We start from the raw sequence: 21432 nt of genomic DNA, 5'->3' as shown, positions 1-21432 counted from the left end.
AAGGCATCCTGGAATAGTCGCTTTGATATTGGAAGGACAGGTAGAAGGAAAAAATTGTGTAGGCAGGCCACGTTTGGAATATGTAAAACAAATTGTTAGGGATGTAGGATGTAGAGAGTATACCGAAATGAAACGACTAGCACTAGATAGGGAATCTTGGAGATCTGCATCAAACCAGTCAAATGACTGAAGACAAAAAAAAAAAAATACTGTATTTATAAGCGCGATAGAATGTATTCACCGTATTAAAGTTGAATTTTCTACGACCGCTATACAAAAAGTCAAACGTGAGAAATTGTGAAATCTTACCACTTCCTTTTATATAAATGTATATTAATTTAATGTCCCATGTTTAGAAATTTTCCACCTATTTTCGAAGAATATGTTGAGCAAGTCAGAATATATTAATTAACATAATGGGTAAACAATTACGTACATAAATCATTCGAGAAATTTGTATTACGGTTTTTTTTGGAGTAAGGAGATATTGAAACAGAAATTTTCAAAAATTGCGATACCCAATAATTTGGTCGATCGCTTTTTTTTTCTTTCCGGGTAAGCTGCTGTAGTAACAATACAATTACAATTATTTCAATACAATACAATACAATTACAAATATACTGAATTCAAAAACATTGCAATAAGGATGAAAAATAATATTTTTCTAGTAATATTTGAAAAAGAAATAATCTTAAATGAAGGGAAATGGAATTATCATTAAAAAACATTTTTATTTAATTTCGATAACTAATATAAATCGTGTTAATATAATATAAATTGTTATAAATATAAAAAGATAAGTTTTAAGCTAAAAAATAGATGTTATTAAATTCCATGTTAGTCATTTAAAATTAACATAAAAAGTTGTTAAAAAAAAAAATATATATATATATATTTAAAAATCCTTGTCGAGTAATATTATTTATATATATACTGAGTAATTCATATAGAAGAAATTTACATCAGTTAAGGACAGAGATACTTCCTCTATAACAGTATTTCTCAACCTGGGGGACGCGGTGATGTAAAAAGGGGGTCGCGAAATTAGCCTACTACTTTACCCGTAAACAGTAATGAAATCATTTTATGGGAAAAAATAAAATTATTTACATTTAAAGAAAATAAATTAATGAGGTGGTCGCGTTTGATTTTAATTTAAAATTTGTTTCATACGCGGGTCTATGAACATACAAAAGCAAATCGGTTTCAAGTGATTTATGTATTTACTTTTTAACGAAACCGTAGGCTAAAAAACCCTTTTCACAGAAGTAAGACCTGGCAAAAGGGATTACTAATTCTCAATGTTTCTGAGACTAAATTTCCATATTCATTTCGACTAGCAAGCCAAAACGTACCTGAATGTACAGATGTGAATGGTAGTCGTAACATCTACAGATGTAATTATAGTTTTCACTAAACGAATTTAGTACCCGACTCTTCGAGATTTTATTTTTATCTTCCGGGAAATACTGCGCCGACTGAATTTTTAACTCATTTTGTTGAACTCAATTGTTAACTCATTTTTTGTTTCTTCGTGCTATTTAAACTGTGGTGAATAATAGTATCTTATTCATCCAAATTTTTCTCAGTATAATCGGAATTGAATAGAAACATATCAAAATGTTTACTTTAATAACTTTGCATAATTCTCTGGTTAAAATTTGGGAATCCGAAAAACTTCCAGAGCATTGGACGACAGCTATTATACATCCTTTACACAAAAAAGGCGACAAGACAAATCCAGACAATTATCGTGGAATTTCGTTATTGGATTGTACGTATAAAATTTTATCTAGAATTATTTACAATAGAATTAAGGACCAACTAGAAAGCAAGTTAGGCGATTACCAAGGTGGTTTTCGGCCTTGGCGCAGTTGTCCAGATCAAATTATTACTTTGAAATTAGTTATAGATATTTTTAATTGAAAACAAAAACAGATGATTATTTCTTTTATTGATTTCAAAAAAGCGTACGATTGCATACATAGGCCTTCGATGTTAAAAATTCTGAGAAATCTCGGATTGGATCCTAAATTGGTAAATATGATCGGTTTAACATTGACAAATACAAAATCTAAAGTGAAGTTTCGTGGCGAATTTTCCGAACCTTTTTACATAAAATCCGGACTGAGACAAGGCGACGGACTTTCGCCTTTATTATTTAATTGTGCACTAGAGTTTCTGCGCGAACGGTTTAAAATTAATCCAAAAAATATTCACATAGGATACAAAAGAGATAACTTAAATTTAAATCGCCTAGGATTTGCCGACGACTTAGCTTTATTAGCTAATAGTATCGCAGAAACCAGAATACAAATAACAAGTATAGAAGAACTTGCGAATAAAATTGGACTTAAAATTTCTTACGAAAAGACTAAAATTATGGCTATAGACCTTTTAGTTATTAATTCTGTGAATATTAATGGAAACAAAGTAGAACTTGTAGAAAAATTTAAATATCTTGGAGAGATCATTACTTGTAATCCTAACGAAAAACAAAATCGGACCGAAAGACGTAATAAATTATTTAAAGTACTACAAGTAACCAAAAATACTTACAACAAAAAATCGCTCTCGATTAACACTAAAATTAGACGTTACAAAACTGTGGTTAAACCGGTAATTACTTACGCGAGCGAGACTTTATTTAGATTAAATCAGAAAAATAGGACTGAACCTTTGCTTAAAGTTGAACGCAGGATTCTTATAACCTGCATAAACAAAAAATATAAACACGAAAATCAGTACAGATTATCGCCTAATAAATTTCTGTACGAAAACTTGGAATCCTTAATCGATACTATGAAAAAGAAGCTAATTTCTTTCTGTGTACACTTGTTAAGATTACGGCAGGATAGGATTACTAAGAGAATTATCGATCGATTATGGATTTTGATCCATAATGGCGGATTTAAAAAATCCGCCATTATGGATCAAAGAAATTAAAGAAGACACGCAAGAATTAAATTTGGCTTACGAAGATTTACTTAATAAATCCGAAAAATTAAAATTTGTTATTAAAGATTCGAATACCAATTTTAAAGTAAGAACTTTTAATTATGCAAAAAGAATTTATTCAGAAGAGCATCGTAAAGCAAGATCATTAAGAATGACTAAATATTGGGAGAAATTAAAAGCTAAGAACTTAAAGCCAAAAGCGGCAAAAAAAGACTTGAATTATTCTGACTAAAGTGGTCCTTTGCGGCCTTAAAAAAAAAAAAAAAGAAGCGAAAAATCCTGATACCAAGATTATTAATAAAATCGTGAACTTTGTCATTAATAAATTATTTTTATCACGTCCTTGTCAATTAACATTCAAGTCGTTTAAATGCAAAAATATATCGGTTAAGTAATGCAACACTTATAATACTTATTATTTTGTAGAAACATTTTGTTGTTTATCCTGGAAACATATTATTAATTCATCTCGCGATTCCAGTAACCGGACTATAACACTTTCCACCACGTTAACTGTCGTCTATACGGAAAAGAAGATTTTTCTTTTTGTCCGTTTCATCGCGTAGTTTAGCAAACAGCTGGAGCTAAATAGTTTTAACTAGTTTTCATCGGGTTGGGATCGTGAAATATTCATTATATATTCTTTTTTTACTTTTGCGGATCGTGAAGCTAATAAGATTGAGAATCGCTGCTTTATAAAATAAAAAAAAAGACTACAAAGAATTATTTTAAGTCTCTTAAGCGGTTTAACTACAGAAGGGTTTACCCTAAACGAATTATTTAGAAGAAAAATTAAGTGAAAAAATTTTTTTTAATAAATTCTACTATTTGAGTGAAATTTTTAGATACAAAAACCACGAGGACCGTATCTCTCCATACACTTTACAGGATGTTATCGAGCTGAAATGGCAACGGTGAACCGTATTCATAGTATCATTAATAATTACTTTAATCAGCCTTAGGATACAACAATATAATTAAAATGTTAAAATCTTAATAGGCTTTTCTTTAGTAGTCTTTGAAGAAAAGAAAAAATAAAATAGCTAAAAATGTTCACTTCCTAGAAAATAACAACTTTATTTATTTAGAATTTGAGCTTATATTTTTTATTTTTTTAAAAGTTGTTTTCACTTCTTTGTACGAAGTAAAGGAAGTACTGTGATCCCGAAAAATTTCGATTTTCAAATTTCAACGGATATATCCATTTTGAGTTGTTACAGCGTGACGTCTGTACGTATATCTCGCATAACTCAAAAACGATTAGCCGTAGGGAAATGAAATTTTGGATTTAGGACTATTGTAACATCTAATTGTGAACCTCCCTTTTTGATTGCAATTGACTGGACCAAAAGTGTCAAATAAAGTTGAAAATAAAAAAAAAATAAAAATTGTATTTTTGACTTTTTATTAACTGCAGTAATAAGCTATGATTGATAGCTTTTCAACGATATATCGTAAGTGGTACTTATTTTCATTAGTTCCAGAGTTATAGCCAAATAAAAGTTTAATTAATGGAACATTTGGATGTTACAAGGGGAAGGCACATTAGTTCGAATTAGACTCTATCTCGCTCTTTTTTTTTTTTAATTTAAATATATTGATTTATTAATAATTATTAATCTTTGATTGTAAAAAAAATTACGTTAAATAATAATAAAAATGATAAATTATCAGAAGTTATTAATGAAATAAAATTTTATGTACTTTCATTTTAAAAAAAATATGCATATTTAATTTAATGGGCGTAAAAAGAAGTCATGTGGTGTACTCATCAGGTTTTTTTAAATTATCACCACTTGGAGATTATTTTTTTAAAAATTAATTTTATTTCAAACGCTTCCCCTTGAGTATGGGAACCCCCAAAATAAATAAACTTTTTTTTCATTTCTCAAAAACATAAAACAATAGTCTCAACGTTTAATTTTCATTAATTGCTCCGCAAATGTAAAAATAATCAATTTGTGTTTGTTTAATTTATTTTTTTTTTTACTTTTAAGGCCGCAAATGACTATTTTAGTCGAATAATTCAAATCTTTTTTGCTTCTAAGTTCTTAGCTTCTACTTTCTCCCAATATTCTTAATGATCTTGCTTTACGATCCTCTTCTGAATAAACCCTTTTTGTATAATTAAAAGTTCTTACTTTAAAGTTGGTATTCGGATCTTTAATAACAAATTTGAATTTTGCGGATTTATTAAGTCAAATTTAATTCTTGCATGTCTTCTGTAATTTCTTTGATCCATAATGGCGGATTTTTTAAAGACCAAAATCGATCGATAATTCTCATAGTAATCCTACTCTGCGGTAATCTTAACAAGTGTTCACAGAAAGAAATTCGCTTCTTTTTCATAGTATCAATTAAGAATTCCAAGTTTCCGTACAGAAGTCTATTAGGCAGTAATTTGTACTGATTTTCGTCTTTATATTTTTTTGTTTAATCTAGTTAATTATATATAAAAAAAATTAAAAATTTTTGCTATTGTTTTCTAATAAAAAGGAGTTATTTTATGGTAAAGCATAAAATGATTGAATTCACGTTTGTATCAATTTAAAAAAAAAATGAATTACCCAACTTGACCGGCATTGCCGATTTTTTAACAGTAAGTGGTAAATTTTTTTTAACAAATATTACAATTCATAAATATAAACACAAATATAACTTAACATTTCTAATTTTAAAAATATTAGACTACAAGATTCATAATTATAGCCACAAGACAATAATCTGATATCTAATCTTAAAACTTCGTTTTGACTTTTTGGAATCGCCTAAAGAAATTATATCATCATTAGATGGGAATATACTAATCCGTAATAAATATTTAATAATCGTGCTTCAAAGCAAAACAATACGGTTTGATTTTCTTGTAAATGAAGTGGTTTTCATTATTCTACGAAAATATGTCATCTAATAAAACCCAGAAATTTTACTTTTTGAACAACAGAAATCATTATCGTTAATAGGAATTTTATCCATGTAATCGATTTCATTAAACGTGACGTTAATTTTTTTTTTTTAATAAAGAATGTAATTATAAAATAATAAGTATAAATAAATATTTACCTGTGTTTTACGTCTTGTAAAAGAAATATATGTATATATAACGTGTAATAAATTACACCAAAAAAACGAATTTTTTTTTTAAATTACATTTTACTTGTTTTTTAATACAAAAATGATGAAATTATTTACCGGTTTTTTGTTTTGTTTTCGAATATATAAAGATTAAATTATAATTAATTAATACATTCACAATTATAAATCAAATCATTGTAATAATTAACACAGAAAGAAAGCAAATTATCCTGTTTGATTCAAAATACAACTGTACACTGTATTACAACTATTCTTGATATAAAATATAACTTAAACATACTCCTCTTTGAATGGGTTAATAGTCACGTATTATTTTAGTAACATATACTTTAAAATACGTCATTCTACTTAAAAGAGATTGGTTGTTAAAATAAAGTGGAGGGGTGAAATGTTATTTATTAAAGGTGGAAAACATGGTTCTGTTTTTTTTTTTAATACGTACTTATTTTTTTATTTATTTATAAGAGTATTATAAATTACTCCATTCAAAATACGTAGTTTGATTTTATTATTTTTTTTCTTTTCTAACCGACGTCTCTATGTGTATTTATATATATATATATATATATATATGTATATTTCCTTCCCTCTTCTGAAAATAAGTTGATCTCACCCATTTCGTCACTATATATTTAAAAAAAAAAAAAAAAAAAAAAAATTGTTGGCAATAATATTAGAAACTATAACAAGATGACCTGCCGTATACCACAATTTGCTGTGTAGGCATATTTTCATCGTTTTAAAAACACTAAGCGATTTTAAACAGCGGTCAATCAATTATTATACATATATGTATTAATAAACTATTCTTGCGTTAGTTTTTTCCACGTAAAAAACTAATAAACAACGTATACAGATTTTTTTTTGATCTCTTTGGCCGAGTGGTAGCATCTCGGACTTTCATCCTGAGGTACCGGGTTCGAATCCGGTCAGGTATCTAATTTTTCATACACTACATAATTACACTTCCGTATTCCCACGCACAACCTTCAATAGCTTCTGTCCTGAATTAATGAATTAATTCATCATTATAGGACTAGAAACGTCCTACAACTTGGGTTGTTTCTGATGCGCGACCTAACACACACACACACACACACACACACACACACACACACACACACACACACACACACACACACACACACACACACACACACACACACACACACACACACACACCCACACACACACACACACACACACACACACACACATACTCACTCACTCATTCATACACATACACACACAACTTAATTTAAAATATTTATATTTTTATTTAAACGTAATATTTTTTCGTTCATTTAATTCAATAATTCTAACTAAAGCGCGTGCGCATACCATTCGCACGGGTGTGGCGGTACTTTCTTTTTTTTCCTGTTTAGCCTCCGGTAACTACCGTTTAGATAATTCTTCAGAGATTGAATGAGGATGATATGTATGAGTGTAAATGAAGTGTAGTCTTGTACATTCTCAGTTCGACCATTCCTGAGATGTGTAGTTAATTGAAACCCAACCACCAAAGAACACCGGTATCCACGAACTAGTATTCAAATCCGTGTAAAAATAACTGGCTTTACTAGGACTTGAACGCTGTAACTCTCGACTTTCCAAATCAGCTGATTTGGGAAGACGCGTTAACCACTAGACCAACCCGGTGGGTTAGGAACGGTCGACCTGATACACTCCATTTCATTCATACATATCGTCTGAAGTAATATCTTACGATGGTTCCGGAGGCTAAATAGAATAACAAAGAATGCCGTCATTATGACGTTAATTGAGGGCATGTAAACGAAAATTGCGAACCAAATTGATATGACTTGCGCAGAAAACCTGAGACGATGAAATTGTTATTTCTTAAGTCCGTCCGCATGGACAGAGAATATTTACAAAATACGTATTATAACGTATAATGGGTGTGGTGGTACTAACGGTGACGTTCGGCACTAATTAAACTAATGTAATTTCACAAATTATATAGAAAAGATTTCGTTTGTACGGTCGGCAGACCGGTGTAGCCGAGAGGCTTAACACACCAGTCGACCGGGCGAACAAGTTCGAGATCCGGCCAGACCGAGTTACTTTTTAACACTTTATTATTAATTTATTTAGTTCTACAGCTCACCTGTGACGTCAAAACATATCAGTAGCTTAGAGAATTTTCTGAGGTGGGGGTTTTTGATTTCCTTATTTTTTAATCGTTAACAAATGTGCCTAAGAAAAATACGCCCTTATGTAGGCGAAATGTTGAGATACTGAGGGTGACCTTCCACTACAGCCTCACCCTTTTGACCTTTAAGATGAAAATTTAATAGTATCAATGCTCCATATATAGAAGTAATCTGACCAAGTTTGGTCAAAATCGGTTCAGTAGTTTTGGAGATATAAAGTGATGTAGAGGTCAACACCGAACACACATAAGTACATACAAACATTAACATCCGGAAAATTTCCATCCGGTTTTTGGTTTTTTTGGGTTCCTTAGGTGTCAAAACGTCAAGAGTCGGTAAAAATCGCACACACCCAAATTGAAATGATTACAATACTTTCTCTTCTAGAGCTATAGCTCTACAGCAAAAGTACTACCTTCTACGGGAAAGTAAAAAATGTGTTTTTCTTTTACTTCAAAATAGAGAAAGCTCATGTGTTTTTTTAAAATGTGTATTCAAATATAAAATGAACAAAAAGTTACACAGACGTTATCTAATTAAAAAAAATACGTACATATATATAAATATATACAAACCAATGAATCATCAGTGAACCTTCCTCTCAGGTTTGAGATCTGGAGACCCGATTCATATCCCGCTGACAATTTCCCGCCTTAACTCACGATTCTCTGCCATTCGAATCAATGTGCCGAACGTTTCTCCAGTTTTTTTTCTGCCGCATCTTTTGGTGGTCTTCCCAGAGACCTCTGCCCTCGATTTTTTCCTGTACGAACTAGCTTCTCAAGATTTTCGCCGGGCCTACGGACTATATGGGCAAAAAAGTAAACGATGCGCTGGAATTTTGTCTTGGACAACCTCCTCCGTATACCCGGTTCGTTTATAATCGAGTTGTTCGTTCTCATTCCCGTCCGTGCAACGCGGAACATTCTTCTGTAGGCCCACATTTGAATTCATCAGTTCTCCTCCGTCTTCCACCTTGATGGTCCAGGTCTCATTCAATTAAATGACTGCTGGGAAGACTAGTACCCGATATAACGTATTCTTCACGATCGAGGAATATTTAGGAGTATTTATATTTAGGAGAGGAGTGTTGAACTCTCTCTCTCTCTCCTACTTAAATATAAGAAAAAAATTATTAGATTTTATGAAAGAAAGGAATGTACTAACTAATCTCATATATACAGTAATTTTATTAAAATAAATATTTGAAATGCATTAAATTTTGCGACTAACCTTAATACTGATGTTTTGTTAGGAGCCGGTTTATCTGGGTACTTATGGCGAAACAAATCTTGCAGTGCAACCGCTGATTTCGTACGACTCAACAATGAAAACACGTTCATCTAGCGAAAACACCATCTTGTCTCTAACAATATACTGAACGTTATGATTGCATCGTTGTTACTATCGGTAGTGTTCTACTGCGTCGCTGCGATGTTCAGATCTTGGACGAGTCCATTTCAGTAACGAGTAGGGGAGTAGACTTGACTTTTGCAATTTCATGGATGAGTGATTGATGGGTTGCGTTTTATATGGGAGACCCTGGATATATATATATATATTGTAAACCCGATTTTAAGTAAACTAAAACCCGATTTTAAGTAAATACTTTAAAACGTAAAGAAAATTTAATTTCACCCGTAATCCCACAATTGGACCGAAAGTGATGCCGTACTTTTCTTAAAAAATTCGGTAAAAAGTATATATAAATAACGTAGAACTTTTTACAAAATTTAGTTCTTTTTTTCTTTTTCTGTTTACCCTCCGGAACCAATTAAATTTATTGTCCACATTATCTATATCGATCATTGTCTACGTCAATATCGAGTTTATCAGACAGTTATGTAATTTAATGTCATCTGTAAAAGATAAACTTTTATTATTATCGTGATATATGTAAAAAAAAAACTGACAACACAGTTGTAAGAATTTCCAGTCACGTGGCTAAAACCACTATACGAGAAAAACCTACAACTGTGGGGTGTTTCTCCTGCACGGGTTACACACACAACTTATTTTTAAATTTTTATCATTTTATTTAAATATAATAGTATTTCATTTTTGAGTTAATGATTCTAACTAAAGCGCGCGCTCATATCGTACTTAATTCGCGCGGATGTGGCGGTACTAGCGGCGGCAGTTGACACTAACTAAACTAATGTAATTTCACAACTTACGTAGAACGAATTTTGCTTGTACAGTCGGCACACCTGTGTAGCCGCGAGGCTTAACGCTTCGGGTACCGAGTCGACCGGGTTTAATAATTTCGTCTGCATTTCAGCACTTCTAATAAAAAGAAACTGTAATTTTTGGGAACAAAATTAAGCTTAAAATTGGTGGTTTTTTATGTAATTTTATCTGGCAAATACGATAAAATAGGTCACAGAACTGTAACTTCAGAAGTTATTAAGATATCCGATGTACAATACAAAATTCGGTGTCGAAAAACAAGTTTTTTTTTTAGGTTTGTAGTATAATAGCTTTGTTAAATGACTAATAAATGCGGAAGTTTTAACAACAAAATTTGTAGAGAATTTAATTCTGAGGAAATTAATGTAAATACAGTCAATAAAAAGTAAATAAAAACTTTTAAAAATCAGTTTTTTATTGAATCAAAACAGACGAAAAATAAACTCAGAATCGTATTATTATTATTATTTATATATAAACATATGTCGCCTATTAAAACGAAATTCGTTCTGATCGGATTTTTTAGTAGTACGATTTTTTAATTAATTCACACAAGAAGCTATAGATCTAGAATTGCAAGTCTCGTAAATCTTTTAATTTGGTTTTTAAATTTAAAATCAAAATTAACCTCAGTCAATTGAAAAGACAAAACGTTTTCCTTATTATTATTATTTTTTTTTTAACAAATAAAGCTTCCATAATTTCTGTTTAATTTTCCTGATTTAGAACATAAATTATAATTATATAAAGTAATTATAAATTTTATCTGTGAGTAATCAATTCATCTGATAACATTATAACGTCATATTAAGTTTTTTAAATTATTAATACAGTAGATAATCTGATCAAAGTTATAATTAATATCATTAATATTCGTTTGATTTATGTTAAAAGACGTATTTCATTTTTTTTCGGAAATAATTAAATAAGGAAAATGTCGAATTAGTTAGGTATATCAAAAGTACAGGGTGTCCCATATAAAACGCAACCCATCAATCACTCATCCATGAAATTTCAAAAGTCAAGCTTACCTCCCCTACTCGTTACTGAAATGGACTCGTCCAACATCTGAACATCGCGGCGACGCAGTAGAACACTACCGATAGTAACAACAATGCTATCATAACGTTCAGTGTATTGCTAGAGACAAGATGGTGTTTTCGCTAGATCAACGTGTTTTCATTGTTGAGTCGTACGAAATCAGCGGTTGCACTGCAAGATTTGTTTCGCCATAAGTACCCAGATAAACCGGCTCCTAACAAAACATCAGTATTAAGGTTAGTCGCAAAATTTAGAGAGACCGGTTCTGTTAATAACAAGGAACACAAAAGATCTGCGTCAGTGTTGAATACAGATACATTCACTGAAATCAAAGACCGATTACTCGCCTCGCCAAATAAATCGATCAGACGATTGTCTGCTGAAATTAATTTGTCTAAATCGACTGTTCATCGGGCGACCAAACGATTACAATTACGACCTTATCGCATTCAAACGGTTCATAGACTTCTTGAGCCCGACAAAGAAAAACGGCTACAATATTGTCAACGGTTCCGTCGATTTCTGCGTGAAGGAATTAACGTTATGGATTCGTTATTTTTTACAGATGAAGCACGGTTTCATTCGGATGCCTACGTAAACAGCCAAAACAGTAGAATTTGGAGTGCTGAAAATCCCCACGTTTATCACGAAAGACAATTACACGCGCAGAAGTTGGGCGTGTGGTGCGCGATATCGCGGAAGAAAATAATCGGTCCTATTTTTTTTGAGTACACCGTTAATGCAGAACGATATCAGTTCATCGCACTCTTGGAAGAGGAATACAGACACTGCCGGCTACAACATGACGGTGCGACATCGCACTACGCAGGTTCAACTTCTGATTTCGTCGAGGAATTCTTTGGTAATCGTGTTATCGGTCGAGGCTTGTGGCCACCAAGATCTCCAGATTTGACTGCGGCGGATTTTTTTCTACGGGGTTACCTCAAAGAAAAAGCCTACAGGAACAAACCACGAACACTTGAACAATTGAAAGTCAATATTGAACAAGCTGTATTAAATATCCAGCCACAAACTTTGAAAAGAGTTTCAAGAAACGCTCAATTACACCTCGTGTAAAAATATTTTTTTTTTGATTGATGAAAATTGATATAACGAAAGTATTATCAATCGAATAAATATTTTTTTCAGTTTTGCCTGACAGTTGATGAGCTGTGTCTGCGGGGAGGTCCAGTCGAACGAACACATGATGTTTGACTGCCCAGCTCTTGGGGGAGGGGCCTGAACTCAGACCACCCTAAAGGAGGTCAAGGGGAAAATTGGACACTCATAAGCGACGAGTCAATGTGGCGAGAACCTCATTATCGGACCGTATGGGTGTTCCTTGATGCCGTTGCGTTGTTCAATAGGCATCGGTAGTTTTTCAGTGAAAAATGACTCCTACTGTGCTGCTGTGGGAAGCTTTCCGGAAATGATAACTGGCCACATAAAGCTCCAAACGCTTTAATATGTTGGACAGGTACTTGCTGACATTCAGCGATAACACCCCACAAACCCCACAAACTTATTCCATATTGCAATTTACTATTTACCAAAGCGTAATATACTAATTTCAAAATAGAAACCGGGTAAATAAACTTTAAAATATATATTTTTAAATATGTTTAAAAATATATTTTACGCGAAACCTTGTATACATGCATCTTAACCGAATCGATATGCTCTGTCCAAGTACGGTTCTCAATGACATAAATACTCAGATATTTAATATTAGAAACCTTTTTTATACTTACACATTGAATACAAATTTTATCAACTCTTCTCTGAAGCCAAAGACGCTTAAAATAAATATTGCAAAAAGGTTCCTGTTTGTTTCCAAAAATTAAACCGAATAAATTTAGATTTTACGCTCGATATCATCCTATTAGCCGCAAAACTATAGGTTTAGACGATTTAAATCACTCTTCATTCTAAATTTAAGCTCATGAATATTATTCAATCAGTATCTTCTGATAAAACAATTAATTATATTAATGTAATTTTCATATGCAATAGACGTAAAAACTAATGATGTGAACACGACGAAGCCGTAATCACAACTGAATTATACGATCCTCGAATGTAGACTTTCAGATTTACGATAAGTAAGTTACTACCTGATATCCACAACCTATTCTCAGTCCAATACTTTTCCGACTTTCGATACATATTTCCTTATCGTTTGCAACTAAGTTAATAAAATATATCTAAATATATTTACACTTTAGAAGCAGCGGAATTACTAAAATCAATAATACTTATATATATTTAGAAGTAAATTTCAGTAAATTCTGGAAAGTATGTTCATTTTTTTAGGTATTGTCAAAAGAAGCCCACCGAGTTGGTCTAGTGGTGAACGCGTCTTCCCAAATCAGCTGATTTGGAAGTCGAGAGTTCCAGCGTTCAAGTCCTTGTAAAGCCAGTTATTTTTACACGGATTTGAATACTAGATTGTGGATACCGGTGTTCTTTGGTGGTTGGGTTTCAATTAACCACACATCTCAGGTATGGTCGAACTGAGAATGTACAAGACTACACTTCATTTGCACTCATACATATCATCCTCTGAAGAATTATCTAAACGGTAGTTACCGGAGGCTAAACAGGAAAAAAAAGGTATTGTCAAAGAAATTGAACGATAGTCGGTTAAATTAACATTACAGAAAATAAAATTTGGGTCATGAGGTAGTAAATGAAGTTTTTTATACAGTATACAATACTCTTCCGCACAGAGGTTGCGACCGTAAGTACAAGATGGTGCGCGTGTTACTATTATTCTTGGCATACTCTGATGTTTACAGAAATACACTCTCAAATACGATAAAGAGGGTGAAAAAAGAGAGAGATTCTTCCGACCATCATCATGCATTACGTCACAAAGTATAACTTTACAAGGTTCAATAACTTTTTTTTTCTATTTATTACACGATTGAATAAATATACTTAAGTTTTTTCAGTAATTGTTTGTAAATTTTAATTCGCTGTAATCATAAAAACCAATAATTGTGTAATTAATTAATAGAAGTACCATTCAGATTTTATTTGTTGTAAGATAAGTGCATATGAAAAAGTATAAATTTTCCTAAATGAATGTCAATTGTTCTTTAAACAGCGTTAATCATTAAATAAAAAAATATTTTTTAAAAAAGCTTTTATTTAACTAATATTAATATTAACATAAATAAAAAGGAAACAAATTAGAAAAACCCTCTAAAAAGTAAAAAATAACAATTAAATCAAATTGAGAATTTTAAACAAAAAAATATAATATGTTAACAAATATAAAGGTAAAAGATTAATATATATATATGTATATATATATTTGTTTATATTCTAATGACAAATTATAAACGAGTGTTCCGGTCTAAAGTAATATAAAATTACTATTGCTATTTAAAAATTAGAGATAAAACATTTCATTTAATAGAAGGTAATAATATTAAAAATGATTATTGTATAAAAAAAAAAAAAAACATTTAATATTTAGATGTCTTGTAAATAATGAGGTGGTATTTAATAATTAAAGCTCCATCACTCTATATCTCTCTATTTAAATAAGATGAAAATAATGAAGTGGTATTTAAAAATTAAATGTCCGATGTAATATAAACAAGGTGATTTAAATAGACTTTTATTCAACATCAGTAAAATATCTTTAATAATTAAAAATAAATTATTGTTTTTAATTTTTACGTAAAATATTTATTTTACAAACCTTATTAATTATCCAATTTTAAAGGGTTGTAAATGCGTAAAATCCTCAAATTACAAAATATTTTATTTCATTATATTTTTGGACAATTTAATGTTTTAGGTAGATTTCATAAGAAAGCAACCGATTGTAATGGTTACTATGATTCGACTTCGGGAAAATTTCGACATATCTTCGCGTTTCACATCCCCCGGACCCTAAAACCACCGTCAGCTCAAACGTTTATATATATATATATATATATATATATATATATATATATATAATGTATTTCACTTTCTTGTGGACATGATAACTGCCGTAATTTTGCGCCAATCACTTTCAAACTGTTCCTTAAAAATAACTCGTTAGAAAATCTTGGTCGACTTTGTTAACGGCCAAAATAGGACTATGGGACTGGTAATGGGGGGGGGGGGGGCTTTTTCGAAAAAAACGAAATATCGCTATAACTTTCTTATTAAGTAAAATATCGAATTCGTTTAAAGTTCCGACTATTTTATGGATAAGGGCCTAAAACATATGTAAGAAAATTGTTTGATATCATCAACCATTGGCCCAAGAGGTTGAAAAATTTGGTTCTGAAGATAAAAAGCATCATACCTCCATTAATAGGCACAGTATCGAATCGGTTTAAAGTGGGCATTAGTCCTCTAAACATTACCTAAAACCTTTGTCTTAAACAATTTTTGATATGACCAACCCTTACGACAAGGATGACCATTGTAGTATTGAGTCAATTTGAAGTTTTACTTAATTTTAAGGTGAAAATGTTTTTTATCCCCTACTTAGCAGCTTTGAAATTTACCTCCGCCTTCCGGCCTGCCGAAAGGGATTTTTTTTTTAGTACTTTTCGAAAGATCTGTTATAAAAGACAAAAGATTGGGGTCGAAAAACATATTATTTTGTGTTTGGTGTAAAATAACTTTTTTAAATTAATAGTAAACAGGTAAAAGTTATTAAACAAAACTTACAGAGAATTTGATTCTGTCTAAAACGGTACGAATATAGTCCACAGAAACTAAACATAAATAAGAATTTCGAAGTTTAATTAAAAAAAAAAAAAATATGTCGAAGTGTAACAGATTTTAAATAGATATTAAACGCAACCACCGGGTTGGTCTAATGGTGAACGCATCTTCGAAAATCAGCTGATTTCGAAGTCGAGAGTTCTAACGTTCAAATCCTAGTAAAGGCAGTTACTTTTATACGAATTTGAATACTAGATCGTGGATACCGGTGTTCTTTGGTTGGTCAGGTTTTGATTAACAACACATCTCAGGAATCACCTGAGACTGTACAAGATTACACTTTATTTACACTCGTACATTTCATTCTCATTCATCCTTTGAAGTAATCTTGACAGTGGTTCCGGAGGGTAAACAGATAAAGGAAAAAAGGTAATAAATGAAAAAAATGTTCAATATTACGGAAAAAAAATTAAGTATTTTAGAAATATAAACAATCAAAATTGAAAAAAGTTAAATGAAACCACATATTAATAAAACAATTTATTAAGCATCATGAAGGCTGATTAGAAATTACTTAATATAAATTTTTTTGAAGTAATTTATTTCATAATACTAAAAGCTGATTCCAACAATTAGGTTTTTTGTATGAATTTGAATAGCTACAAACATTAAATAAGGGAACTGAATATTGCGTATATGTCTTTTACTTAGCAACTAGCTGTAGGGTGTGCCTACGGCACGCCTCCGCAGCTAGGCCTTCCGGGCGGGTTGCCCTGGCGGGCAGCGTCTCGGAATGGGATTATTAGGTGTCCAAAATTGATTACCTCTTGTGTAAGATTGTTGTTTTTTGATGAAACAATTCATTTTATAGCAGGTGCGCTCTCCAACCACGCGAATTTGAACCAATATTTCTTTCGGTTCCACCTTACAGCTGATGAGCTGTGCGTCTGCGGAGACGTCCAGCCGAGCGAACACATGATGTTCGACTGCCTAGCTCTTGGAAGAGCCAGAACTCAGGCCACCGTAGAACAAAGAGGTCAAGGGGAAAATTGGCCACTCATAAGCGGCGATTCAATATGGCGTGAACCGCATTGTCGGACCGTGTGGGAGTTCTTTGATGCCGTTGCTTTGTTCAGCCGGCATCAGTAGTTTAAAGGATATAAGACTCCTACCGCTTGCTGTAGGATTCAACCCTCGAGAAATGGCTGGCCATCGGTCAAATATAGCTCTCCAAGCGCTATAATATGGTGGACAGGTACTTGCTGGCATTCATCGACCTAGACGTGGAAGTAAATTGCTCTCCTTGACGGAATATATTTTAATATACATTTAAGTCATGTATATTAGTATGTAGACGGGGTGCGTTTACCTATTTTAGTAATATATGACAATTGAGCGGTGGGACACACAACCACAACCGAGTGGTGTAGGGCACCACGCTTATTCCAGTCATGCAGTTAGGTAAGCTGTAGGAGCTAATTAAGATATTGGTCGCTAAACCGTTTTAGGCAAAGTAGCCGTTTGTGGCACGGACATTCGGTCTTATTCTATAGGATGACCGAATGGAATGGTGGTGGAAGAAATGCCAAACAAACCAAATAACGAAAGTTAATTTAGAAATTTAACTCTAGAAATTAATACTAACGAATCGGGATTTTCCGCCAGTGATCGGTAAATTCCGGTAAATTCCGGAATTTACCGATCACTGGCGGAAAATCCCGGTGCCTACTTTTTAATAATAATTCATTATTTTATGAAGAAAAACGATCACATAAATAAATATGTAAAAAAATTTTAAAACACCGCTTAAATTAAACGCAACAAAAGATAAAAAATAATTTTATGAGTAATCTCAGAACGGATTTGACAACATGCTTTGATGGTGATGTATAAGGTTATGTGAATCTCGTAGCTTCAAATTAAAAATTTGAAAATATTATTTTGCTGTTATTGAAGAGGGGCATTAACAGCTTTGTTCGTTACCCGGATGAAAATCGGTAGTATACGAAAAGATGTCGTGTCAGACTGGGATTCGAACCAGTGACCTCCGCACGAAATGTCGTGACGCTACCTATTCAGCCACGGAGGTCGGGATAGACATCAAAATATTGGAACTATTTATTTTCAATCACAATGTTTCGGTTTCTTCTTACTGAAACCTTTTGGAAAATAATTTTCCAGGTCTCTCGGAAAATTTTCCTGTAGTAACAAGTAGGCAGAACATTTTCCAGCACGATGGGGTGATTCCAAACTTTTCTCTAGCAAATAGGCAACACTTAAACACAACTTTTTTATACGAGTGGATCGCACGAGGTTGACATATCAGATGGCCTCCGAGGTCGCTTGACTTAACAACTTTTAATGTTCGGGCTAGTATCTGTGGAACCACTTGAAATCATTAGTTTATAAACTACAGTGTAATACAAGAGAAGAGTTGTTAGAATTGTCAGTGCAGTGTAATTAATACAAAATAACCCTGATGAAATACGAAAAACCAGCCGAAAACATTGTTCGGCAAATGGTCTGCTATATCCGCTGTGGCGGGTGACATTTTCAGTAGTCTATTTAACTATTTGTATTATTTTTCTAAAATATGTAATTTAGGTTTAATACCTACCCAGTTAAAGACTGCCGCATTTCGATAGTTTTGTTTTTAATAAAGTTATAAGTTCTTACGTTTGTATTCAGTTGTCTCTAAAATGTTTATTACCCATTTAAAACGTTTTTTACCCTAAACACAAAATAGTGTGTTTTTCGACCCCGATAACCTTTTCATTTTACCCCAAACTTCTCGAACGTATTAAGTTTTGGACCTATTTCTTTCAATTTCTAAAATGAGATTTTATATAAAACCGCTTAATTTGGATATCAAGAATTACAGTCTGGTTTAATTTTACCAAAACGAAGAAATCAGGGTGAAATCACTCGTTAGTCGACACTAGCTAACGAAGTATTTTCGAATATATGTTTAAAAAAACTTTATTTTCATCAGTAGAATATGTTCTGAAAGTTTGTTACATTTTTTGTGAGTCACTATATTATCAGTTATAGAAAATTTTATTCTTAAAAAAGTAACCCAATTTGTCTGTTCGTATAACATTTTATTTATTATGTATAAAGCTAAATATTAATATTAGAAGGAAGATTAAAGAAAAACAAACCAACGTACTTGGCACTTATAGACCTAAAAAAAGGAATTCGATAACGTAGACTGGAATAAAATGTTCAGCATTTAAAAAAGATTAGGGTTCAAATACAGAGATAGAAGAGCGATTGCTAACATTTACAGGAACCAAACAGCAACAGTAATAATTGAAGAACATAAAAAAGAAGCCATAATAAGAAAGGGAGTCCGACAAGGATGTTTCCTATCTCCGTTACTTTTTAATCTCTACGTAAAACTAGCAGTTAATGATGTTAAAGAACAGTTTAGATCCGGAGAAACAGTACAAGGTGAAAAGATAAAGATGCTACGATTTGCTGATGATATAGTAATTCTAGCCGAGAGTATAAAGGATTTAGAAGAAACAATGAACGGCATAGATGAAGTCCTACGCAAGAACTATTGCATGAAAATAAACAAGAACAAAACAAAAGTAATGAAATGTAGTAGAAATAACAAAGATGGACCACTGAATGTGAAAATAGGAGGAGAAAAGATTACGGAGGTATAAGAATTTTGTTATTTGGGAAGTAGAATTCCTAAAGATGGACGAAGCAGGAGCGTTATAAAAGCCGAATAACACAGGCGAAACGAGCTTTCAGTCAGAAATATAATTTGTTTACATCAAAAATTAATTTAAATGTCAGGAAAAGATTTTTGAAATTATATGTTTGGAGCGTCGCTTTATATGGAAGTGAAACTTGGACGATCGGAGTACCTGAGAAGAAAAGATTAGAAGCTTTTGAAATACGGTGCTATAGGAGAATGTTAAAAATCAGATGGGTGGATAAAATGACAAATGAAGAGGTGTTGCTGCAAGTTGATGAAGAAAGAAGCATTTGGAAAAATATAGTTAAAAGAAGAGACAGACTTATAGGCCACATATTAAGACATTCTGGAATAGTCGCTTTAATAATGGATGGTCAGATAGAAGGAACAAATTGTGTAGGCAGGCAACGTTTGGAATTTGTAAAACAAATTGTTTGGAATGTAGGATGTAGGTGGTATACCGAAATGAAACGACTAGCATGATAGGGAATCTTGGAGATCTGCATCAAACCAGTCAAATGACTGAAGACAAAAAAAAACTAAATAAAATTCCGATTGAGAAGGTTTCTGTTCAAAATAATATTCTGCCCCTGCACTTATTTATTTATTATTTAAAAATTTATTAATTTTGTAATAAGATGTCGTATTTTTATTTTACTTTTATGAAGGTCGATAACCTGTCTTCTTCACCTTGATCATTTACAGTCGTACTTGAATCTAATAAGCAATTTAATATGTATGTTTTTATGTATACATTCAAATAATTGCCGTGTTCGATTAAGTGGTACTTTTAAATTGTGGTAAATTAATTCGTACATTTGATACGCACACATATTATTTTCAAATTAATTATGACGTAGATTGGTTGTACAATATGTACAAATACTTGATGTCATTTACATTGGATATCTTTGTTTTCCCAAATGTAGGTTATGACTTAAGAGGTCAAAGCGCATTCTAATTGTATGGAACAATTAAAACAGCAGTCAATCATTTACTATGTTATAATACGTATTTTGTAAATATTCTCTGTCCATTAGGACGGACTTAAGAAATAACAATTTCATCATCTGAGGTTTTCTGCGCAAGTCATATCAATTTGGTTCGCAATTTTCGTTTACATGCCCTCAATTAACGTCATAATGACGGCATTCTTTCTTATTCTATTTAGCCTCCGGAACCATCGTAAGATATTACTTCAGACGATATGTATGAATGAAATGAAGTGTATTCCTGAACAGTCTCAGGTCGACCGTTCCTAACCCACCTTGTTGGTCTAGTGATGAACGCGTCTTCACAAATCAGTTGATTTGGAAGTCGAGAGTTCCGGCGTTCAAGTCCTAGTAAAGCCAGCTATTTTACACGGGTTTGAATACTACATCGTGGATACCGTGTTCTTTGGTGGTTGGGTTTCAATTAACCACACATCTCAGGAATGGCCGAACTGAGAACGTACAAAACTATACTTCTTTTACACTCATACATATCATCCTCTGAAGTATTATCTAAACTGTAATTACCGGAGGCTAAACAGAAAAAAGGAAAAGGTAGACCATTCCTAAGATGTGTTGTTAATTGAAATC

General features: G+C 32.2%; 1 protein-coding gene across 2 annotated transcripts in view; it reads right to left on the bottom strand.

The window, feature by feature from the left end:
- Positions 1-21432, bottom strand: part of LOC142332047 (nose resistant to fluoxetine protein 6-like) — a 113436-nt gene that overhangs the window by 67203 nt on the left and 24801 nt on the right. Inside the window, exon 1 of one of the 2 annotated variants that reach the window (XM_075378165.1) lies at positions 6023-6319. The exons of the other annotated variant lie outside the window; for it this stretch is intronic. The gene's annotated coding sequence lies outside the window, so the exon portion shown is untranslated. Of the gene's footprint in view, positions 1-6022; positions 6320-21432 lie in introns of those variants that run through there. 2 annotated transcript variants of the gene reach the window in all.

The sequence above is a fragment of the Lycorma delicatula genome, chromosome 11, assembly GCF_047948215.1.
Source record: "Lycorma delicatula isolate Av1 chromosome 11, ASM4794821v1, whole genome shotgun sequence".
Taxonomy (NCBI): Eukaryota; Metazoa; Arthropoda; class Insecta; order Hemiptera; family Fulgoridae; genus Lycorma; species Lycorma delicatula.
Note: the sequence above shows the minus strand (reverse complement) of the source record. Positions and strands in the feature narration are given on the sequence as shown.